The sequence below is a fragment of the Mycteria americana genome, chromosome 3 (genome assembly GCF_035582795.1).
Source record: "Mycteria americana isolate JAX WOST 10 ecotype Jacksonville Zoo and Gardens chromosome 3, USCA_MyAme_1.0, whole genome shotgun sequence".
Lineage (NCBI taxonomy): Eukaryota > Metazoa > Chordata > Aves > Ciconiiformes > Ciconiidae > Mycteria > Mycteria americana.
Genome location: NC_134367.1, coordinates 50252279 through 50262186, shown reverse-complemented (window position 1 = coordinate 50262186; position 9908 = coordinate 50252279). Strand labels below are relative to the sequence as shown.

Sequence of the window (9908 nt, the reverse complement as noted above, 5' to 3'; positions counted from 1 at the left end):
TAGACCTATTCCTCGGATGGCAAAACCCAGTCCAGATATAAAGGCCAGATATTTTTAAAACTCACATCATGTTGCTTTTGTGATTTTGCTCTTAGGGCCTGTGCCTTTCTCTCTTGAGGGGTGGTAAAAGGGACCAAAAATGTAGCGGGGGGGTGTATATGAAAGAGAGGGAGGGATAGAGGAAGAACAAGATTGCTTAACAGCAAGGATGCACCAAGAACAGCTCAGGAAATCCCCTATCCCATGTTTCCATCTCTTATTTTACATCAGAACCTTTGCATTCCAGCTTGCCGGGGCTTGAAGCTGTGCGTTACATGGATGCCCTTTCCCAGACAAGTTAAAAGAACAACAAGTGAAACAGGCCCCAGTAGCTGTGATTTTCTGTGTTTAATTTTTGACCGATTCACCTCTAAAATAAATATAACAGCAATACTATATTTACAGACCACAAGTGCCAGTACTGTCTCATGAATGAATCCAATGACACTTCTTCACAAGACTTATGTATTTGTTCCACATGGATACACTTTAAACACCACATATATTAAGAAACACTTTCCTACAAAGCAGAACAAAGGAATCACGAAATCCATCAAATGAAGCATAGCTGGATCATGCCCATAAAGAATTCAGCAAAAGGAATTCCTGTTGCTTGATGTGCTACTGAAATAAAACCTCCTCTGTCTCTGGAAGAGCTTTATCACTCAGCTATACTAAGACTTGTAAAATACTCATTCATCTATCACCGTTTCTTAACTGAAATATCGTGGCCCTTTTTTGCATCTTGATACACCGGTAAAATCTCAAAAGAACAGATCACAAGTATCTCCCACGTTAATGTAAGAGAAAGGTTATTTTTGAGTTTGAAAACATCAGCAATGTAGGAGATATGACTTTCTGAGGAAGGAAGCAGTCACACTAGAGTGAGTACTTTTATCCTGATGTACCACAAGATAGAAGTACCAGTAATAGCTAAATCAGTATTCAAGCTTATTTATATTGCAATCACAGTTAAGGTAAATCGATGTAACTCAGGTTTCAGCCATTCTGAACGGTGCATAAACGAAGTTTCATAGTGATGTAAATAGACTGGCTTCAAGTAAATCTAATTACACTTCTGCCAGTTTTTAAGCATAAACAAGTCCTTGGTGATGACAGTAGTGAATCTCCTTCTCAATTATGCTAGTGAGCACCACTACTGCAGTAAGGAGCTGCTCACTCCTGAGTCAACATGCCAGCCCATGTCAGTGCTGGAGGAACAATCCATGAAGCTGAGGTTGCAGTTGGAGGCCAAGACCTTTCACTCAAGGCTCTAGAGAGACGTGATGTTCCACTGAAATGCTGGGAAATGGCCATACGATAAAGGCTTCTGCTCCATTGAAAGGGCTAAATCCAGCCTGGGTGTCTGAGATACAAATAAGCAAATATTTAAAGCTGGTGCTGAGATGTCTCTTCTTAAATGTGGTTTCCACTTGAGAGGTGTTTTACTTATTTTTCCTCTCAGTTTATCATGCTTCATATTTTGGGATTGAATCACTGACATCCAGCAAAGTACAGTTTTTACTAGCATTGCCTGAACCTCAGATTGTTGGCTCAGGTTCACATGCTTGAGCAAGCACAAACAGTCTTCGAAGAGATAATGCTCAGCTTCTAAACTCATCAGACAATAATCTCATGACTTGTGCAAATAAAATGTATTAAAATATGGTTAAATAACATGTATACACATTCTCATCATTGCAGACTGGGGGTTTTTGTTTAAGACTGCAACCCAAAATTTACAGGGAGAGACTATGCTTTGCAAGGGCAGTAAACAGTTTAGCCATCCACTTGGCATCCACTTTCAGGTTGATAAAGCTTTAAATTACTTGTCTTCTCTACATGCCATTGGAGAGGGAGAAATGATGGACGATGCGGTTATATTCCTTCTGAAGACTGGGGGATATGTACACAGATTTGGCCACAGACCATTTTGCATGAGACAGGTGCTTATACATCAGCCAGGGTTGCTTCCCATAGACCAGAGAGGGACAGCTTTTCTGAAAAACAGAAAGTTAGGTGAACATTGGGCTCCCAGTGAGCTCATTTCCAGACCTGCAGGACCATATAGCAACGCATGCCCTTACAAGTGAAATATTTAGCAGCAAGGGAGACAACCAGGTCACATGGCCTCAGAAGAAAGGTCCCAGGCAGGTTTCTGAAGGAATGTCAAAGTCTTATATTAAGGGCTGGAAGCTAGGAAAGATGCTTGAGGCTAATCACTACAGCTGTGGGAGAGAGTATTAAAATGTACAGGAACAGGTACCAATTAACGTTTGGCAGGGAAGCAGAAAAGCCTCAGGAAGATGCCAGAGGATTTCATCAGGGTAAACCTGACCAAGAGCTAAAAAGTTCAAGAGCACCAGATGGCATTTCCAGAGGTACTCCCCGTTATAGGCAAGGATAAGGTTCATTGTCTTGCACGTTGGAGAGGAGACAAAACTGTACCACAATTTTCTGGGAAGAGAAGACAATTCGCCCATACCCTTTTGATGAGAAAGAAGGTAAATCCATGACGTGTAGGTCAAGTGTGAAGTTCTGCAAGCTTCCCTTTCAGTTTCACAATGAAATGAGTATTTACGGATCTCCAGCTTTGAAAAAATACTCTTAAAAGCTTGTCTCTAATGACTACTTGTCATGAATACACAGAGCAGCTATATACCAAGTTAAAAAGCTCTCCCATAACCTAAAGGACAAGTGAGTCCACTGCAGTAATACTTAAATTACATTACAGTAAGCTACCTGGATTCAGCAGGGCTGGAACTGACCTGGCTGACCTGAGCTAATTACACATAGCCAGCTGGTTTTCCACTCCATCCCATGTTGCCCATACAAGATTTTCCATTGCCTAGGTAAAATTCTGCCTCCCATTATCCTAAATAGTGATAGGTGGCTGTATGCGGAGCCCTCAATATGACATGGCACAAAGTGTCATCCTCTTATAACTCTGGATCAGACAATGTTATCAACAGTCCTAAAATATGACTTAAAGCAGAAGCACTAATAGTCTGGAGACAGAGTGCTTAGGTGGGAGATTTTAGTCCCTAGACTGATCCAGTATGACTATACTAGTAAATTATAGTGTCAGTGCCATGGACTTGGGTGCTGGGACATGGTCATGCTCTGAAACTGTTAGGAAGGTCCCTGGCACAGTTTTAGCCCGGGCCTGCTAGCATGGCTCAGGAGTCAGCATGGGTCATAGCCCAAGTACCTCAGCGCCTGCTCCAGGGGCTGGGAGCATGCAACAGGGTGGCCCTGGCCAAGAAGGTGCCACAGAGCTGGAGAGAACCCCAGCACTGCTCCACTCTTGGGTACAGATGTAGCTGTTTTGTCCTTCTTGAGGCTTCTACATCTCCTATGTCTCGGGTGCTAAGTCTTCACTCTGTGTGTGAGAAAAGGGCTTAAAGGCTTTTGATTCATCTTAATGAGGTACAGATTTATTGAAAAAAAGTCTTTAAAAGTTTTGAGAGAGAGAAAACATTGTTTCCTGCCTGCTTTAGCCTCAAGTCCTTATAGGATGAAAGTTGCATTTATGCTGTATTAGATATGGGAGCAACATGCAGATAAGAGATCTGTGTCTCTTTCAAGACAAAAATGTGCTGGCTTCAGCCCTGTACGTTTTAGCTCTTACGGTAGATCAAAAGTAACTTAAAGTAGGGCCAATGGCTTTCCAACAGCACAGACCAAACCTCCAGACTCTTTTTATTAGCCCAACAGTTCTAAGCCACTTCAGGCCACGGAGATACCAAGACCATCTTGTCTCTACAGCAGGCTCGGGGAGAAGCAACTTCTTACCTAACGTAATGGGAGGCAACTTCACAGCTGTGCACTGAAGCTGTACTCAGATTTCAGGGAGTTGCTTATTGCTTCATGGGCTGAAGTACGCGAAAGGATCAGATGGTCTCGGTGAACCAGGTTCCTGTTTTGAAAGAAAGAGGAAAGTACGCAGCAAGACATAGATAACTTATCTGTTTTTGTAGCAAATTTTCTTTTTTTCTTTTCTACTATATGAGCAATAAAAAACTATTTACAAGGCATACAAACTTCAGTTTATAGCTAGAAAGATGTTTCTCTCTGTCTGCGTTGTCTCTGCAAGTGTCAAAACAGACTTGTATTTCATACCAATAAAACATGAATTTCATGCCAAGAACAGCAAGAAACAAAACAAAATGAAGCTATTTCCTCAGAAAAAAAAAAAATCAGACTCTTACAAATCTGCCTCTGATCCTGTAATTGGGCTGGTGGGAGCAGACACCATGGGAACCCGTATAGCAGCCTGCCTGTGCGGATCCGTTCCAGTAGGCCCCCCTGTCGTCTCCAAACCATACTGGGAGGGTGCTTCTTTCCCCTGATTAGTTCCTTACTTCTCAAGTGTTCCAGTTAATTTCAGAGGGTGAAGGGTTGTGAATTTAGCCCAGAGTGTGAAATCCAGAGTTATTGCTAGAGCTGGTTAAAAATTTTTCCAATGGAATGCTTTTTTTCCATCAGAAAATGCCATTTTGTCAAACCAAAACTGCTCTCTGAGGCATGTTGCTTTTCACAACCTTTTGTTTTGGGGAAAAAAATTGGGAAGAAGTATTGTGAAAAGGTCAAAATATTCCATTTCAACACTTTTGGAATGGAAGCTAAGGGGAAGGAGGTGTTTTTTCAAAGCTACTTTTAGTTTCAAACTGTAATTTGCTTTCTATCACAGAAAGAAAAGTATTGTGATAGAAGGATTTTTTTCAGTCACAGCAATTCATTTGTTTTCATTCTGATTCAGAGCAAAGTAAATGTTAATTTCCTAGAACTCCTTTGGAAATGGAAATTTCTTGTGCTTTCACAGCATTACTTAGGGCTATATTATAGTAGTGAATATACTGGAGATGCATTTTATCCATCAATCTTTGCAACAAGTGCTTAGATGGTTATTGGATCCTAGCAATTTTCTCAGTTAAATGAAAACCAACATTCATACAAACAACACTTAGCTTGAATAAATGTCCACAGATAGTGAACAATGAAGACATAAAACAGGCAAATGTGACAGCTGATTGTGATTTGTCATCGTATTCTTGTACAGATTTTTAACCAGTCAGATTTCATGCTTGTTAACTCTGAAATGAAGATAAGTAGTAGATATTAATATATTTTGAGTAAAGTTTTTAAACGTGACCCTGCTTCAGCTAGAAAATTAAACTTACCTTTAAGTTCATCCCAATTCAATTAGAATGTGCTTAATTAAACCAGGTCTAATTTTTCTTAGGTGATAATTAAATATTTTGTGTTGCTGGTATTTCCTTAGTGCGCTCATTTTATTTTAATCATTTGATGTACTAAGTCTGGTAAATCACACACAGCACATAGGTCTGTCACAAATTAATAAAAGGATTAAACACTCAGTTTGTTATCTGTGCTTAGCTCTGAAATAACACCTTACAGAGATCTGCTTATATTTATACTTTTCTAGCTATACTCCATACCTTGACCAGTTAAATAATCCAGAACTGTGTGCTAACCTACACCACATTTGCACATTTAAAAGGGGGTTGAAAAACTAAGGGATCAAAGATGTTAGAGCATATCGTGGATCTAAAACAAAGAGTAGCACTATTTGTTTGATCCTGTTAAATTTCTAAAAATATCTTCCTCCTTAATAAGAGAGTAGGATGACTCATAGGAATCTAGGAACTTGGCCTTGGTAGAGACGTATCGCCAGCACCTTGTGGGCAGAACAGGCATGTCCAATGCCCCGAGAGAGGAGATGCCGTCATCATGAGGAACGGCCACTCCTTCCACCGCTCCCGCTTGCCCAGTACAAGTCAACAACTTCCAGGCCTGCCAAGTTAGTCCTCCAAAATCACGGGAGTGGCTTAAAACTTCAGGGTCCTAAAAAATGATGAATGTCAGGTCCTTTTTTACTGCCTTTGGACCTTTGAATGTTTTCGTTTCATGTTCTGAAGACATCTCTGCAGCCTTAAAACCCAGAAACTTAATTCTTAAATTAAGGCTGAGATTTCCAGTTACTCACCTGACGCCAACAGATGGGATTTTGATGTGGGAGAAAAGAACATCGGACAACATCAAACATACCCACTTCTTCAGACCTACCTAGGCTGTGTCATTTGCAGATGCAGAGGTGGTGAATTCTGTCATATGTACCTTGGAAAAGAAAAGAAGCAAATCTTGACTGTGATCAGCAAAGTATTATTCTTTCTTAAGGGAGTAACACTAGATCTTCAGCTAGTGTAAGGTATCCTGAGCATAGCTAGTCCTTAAAGGTTATGAAGGCAAAAGCCAAGAATGTTATCATTCAACTCAACTGAAGCAGGACTGGGCCCTAGTTACATCTACATTATTTGGCCTTTCATTTTCATGTGTGTACAATAAATTGTAAGAAAACAGATCAAATCCAAAGTGTGTGTATTGATGGATGAATTGGAATATCCATGTGTACATATAAATCCAGTACGTCAATTCATAGAAAGTTTATGTGTGTATGTCCTTTTAGGAAGTATTCACAGGATGAAATAATCAACTATCGTAGTTACAGAAAACTCACTTCTTTATAGTATGAACTGCGTCACAGTTTTTAAAGAGCATAATGTGAGGTTCTGTCTTCATCACACATTTATAGAGACAATAAAAACTACAGGAAAAAAGTTTTACTCAGACCTTAAACACACACTCCCTGGCCCTTTCAGGTTGCTTTCAGCATCTTCTTGCTCATGCTGTCACTACGTCCTCATATTTCCTCTTCCTGTGGCAGGGCATGGGCACAAATTTGCTGTTTATACTTCCATTTCGTGCCTACCTCAGAAAAGCACTTCTTCATCCCTCCTTAGTTTAGCTAGAATCCGAATGTGGACGTTGTTCAGAGGTGCAAGTGTAGAGACGTAATCCTAGCAAGCAGCAAGGGGTCCATATAAATTGCAGTTGCTTTGTCTGACAACTTCCTGGACTCGGGTGTTAGTTCCTCAGTTGACCTTCTGCAATTTTTTTTCTTACTTTGCTTGGTTTTGATTTAGAAGAATGGGCTAGAGTGACCCTTTCCCTCCCTTTTATATATGGCCTATTGCCATTTGGATTCCTAGACAATAGATCAAGTTCTGGGCTCTGTTAGAAACTATATTTTTCCAATAACATTGTCCCTTCTGACTCAACCATCGATGTCAAATGCACAGCCCCAGTGGGCTGCCGCAGTTCAATGAAGAAGATAGTGGTGTCAGTTGCTTGAGATGTTCTACCTTATTTACAAGAAATGTGCTTTTTTTAAAATTTTTTTCTCTGAACAGAGCAGGAACAAAAATAAAAATAACAAAAAAAAGGAAGCATCTCAGAGGCTGTATAGACATGCCTTCGATCAGATGTGGACAGGCTGCTCCGCACAGGCTCCAAGGCGGCTGGACCGCGGCCAGCTGAGCGCAATAGCATCTTCTGAGGGGCGGCACAGACAAGCTCGGGCTCTCCTCCCGGGCTGGCTTGGCGCGCAGGTGGAATGGCACCAGCCAGGGGCACCGGGCTGCGTAGACATGCCCAGAGTCTTCTCCTGCCATTCAGGTTTCTTTTCCAGTCAGCGTTTTGCCCCAGGCACTCTCTCAGATTTTCTCAGGACACGCTCACGGTGCTGCTTTGACTGTGTCCTTGGTAATTCTGCCTCTCTGAGACACTCCTCAGCTGCTCTGCAAGCGCTGGCACACACAGCTGCATCCCTCTGTGCCGCTGCTGTTTCCCAGTGACATCTGTGAGCTGCAGTGAGAGCAGGGCTTGCAGAAGGTGCCCTCCTCCCTTCCCTCTGTTCCCAAGCAGAGTGATTACCCTCTCCCTCGTTAGGCCCCAATGGAAAAGTCGCTTCCACGCACGCCCACTTAACGAGTCCTGGCCCAGCTGGCTACAGCAATACTAACTGACACAGCCGTGGAACACCTTTTATTCCCCAAGTGCCTACTGCTCCCAGCTCATCACCTGGGCCCTCTTTTATAAGATGCTCCCGACCTAAGTCCTGGGTCCTCTTGTCATGTTAACAGGGGTCAGTGTGAGATGAGCTGACTTTTGGGGAGCACCTATAGGGGATACAGGTAGAGGACCCCTGAAATGTAGCCAGGACTCTATCAGCTGCCTAATGATGAGATCAGTGGCAGCAGGTGAGACCGAGGACAAGAAAAAAGAAGGGAATATTGTGTTTAATTGAAACATTAGGAATAAAAAACTTGGCCTATTTGTCTAAATGGGATTTATCCCACTGAAGAAAACAACATGCCTTTCTTAGACTGCTCATTTCCTTTGCAGTTTATAGGCCCACAGTGCAATTTAATGCACAAATTCATGTACTCGTGACCTTTAGAAAAGGTACCACTTTCAGTCTCCTGCACCGCAGTCTCCCTTCCCCGCCCACGCACACATACAAGTCTTCTGCAAACAACGTGGCATGCAGCAGGAATCTTCTGCTTGGTAGAAAGTTTTCCACAATTACATAAGTGCAGCCTGCGAGCTGATGCGGAGGTAGCTGAAAATGTGAGAGTGAGATTTACAGTAATATAATTAGATCACTTACAGTAAGAGGGAATGCTCTTTCCCGTGTTAGGATGAATGCCATAGGAGCCTCCCGCTACTCCTCCCCTGAGTCACCTTTCCAGGGGCACTTCTGAGAGCCAGCCACCCTCAGGTGTTGAGCAGTATTTGTTTGTGCTGTGGGCGAAAAAATGCGTATGCGCGCACACAACCCAAATTCGATTAAGCAAACAAGGGCAAAGAAACCAGAGGGCTGTGGTTTCTTTGAATGTCTGTCTGTCTGCTTGGTGACAGAGCCAATGCTTGCAGTCTCAGCCACAATACCTTGACTCATCACGCGGTCTAGAAGCAGTGCTCCTCCCGGGGGGGCGGCAGCCGAACCACACAGGCACCGGAGAGCGGCTGGGAGAGCACTGACAGCCTTATCAGCCCTTCTCGAGGCTCCTCTTCCATGCTCATCCGCACCGTGGTAAACCAGGAGTCCAAGATTTATCACAGTGCCATAAGCCAGCGCTTTAACTTTTGCCAGGTTAAATAACTTTGAAAGCACTGCTTTGGCCTAAGGATTGAAACACATGGTTTGGAGCAACCCTCAGTTCCCTTCCAGGCTCTGCCTGGGCAAGTCGTTTATCTTTGGTGTACCAGCAATAGAGTACTGTCTCCTGGTTCACAATAAATAATGGCTTGTGTGCATAATAAACCTTATCTACCTCCCAGGCACGTTGTGAGAATGGATGGATGTTTTTAAGGAGTTTCGTAAGCTGTCCATGAAAAGAGTTACAAGCGTGCAGTATGTAATTATTGCCCTTATCTTACACAACCATCCAGGTACTGAAGGAGCTCTGGCTTTATATATGCAAGGCAGTAAGGCTGTACTACAACACCAGACTTGCAGGTAGAAGAAGAGGTTTCCACTCCATAGCAGCTCCAGGTGAGCCTCAGTACTTATTCCAAGTGGAACTAGGTACAGGACTGATGTGATTTTTTATTCTACATCAGCTGGGTGAATTATAGGTACTGGGCAAACTACAGAAGCCTGGAAGCAGGGACCAGAAGTCAAGACAGCTTTGTTCCACCTGACTGCTACAGCCACTGGGCTGCAAAGTCATGCCTCTGCTTCTGGTCCTGTTAGCTCCTTTTGGCAATGCAGCACAGCTTTAATTTTTGACCAGTGGAAAGTGCCCCTAGCCATACTTGAAGGAATTTAGCATTGATGATGAAAGGCATCTGAAACTGCAGGTAAGATCCATAGAAATGGCCTGCGCTATTCACCTCTGAGTCATAAAGAGAAAGAGGTATTTTTTAAGCAACACACTGTCAGGCTTGAGCACAGCTGCATATAGAGAGCAAGACAACTTTTGAGGCAAGTGCTATGTTCT

At 42.7% G+C, this 9908-nt stretch overlaps 1 long non-coding RNA gene across 1 annotated transcript; it reads right to left on the bottom strand.

The window, feature by feature from the left end:
- Positions 1-415: 415 nt before the first annotated feature.
- On the bottom strand, positions 416-8705 carry LOC142407690 (uncharacterized). The gene is made up of 4 exons (XR_012775011.1): positions 8573-8705; positions 6130-6180; positions 3840-3958; positions 416-2039 (listed from the first exon to the last, which is right to left on the bottom strand). It is a non-coding gene; the product is annotated as an uncharacterized LOC142407690 (long non-coding RNA).
- Between the last annotated feature and the right edge of the window lie 1203 nt (positions 8706-9908).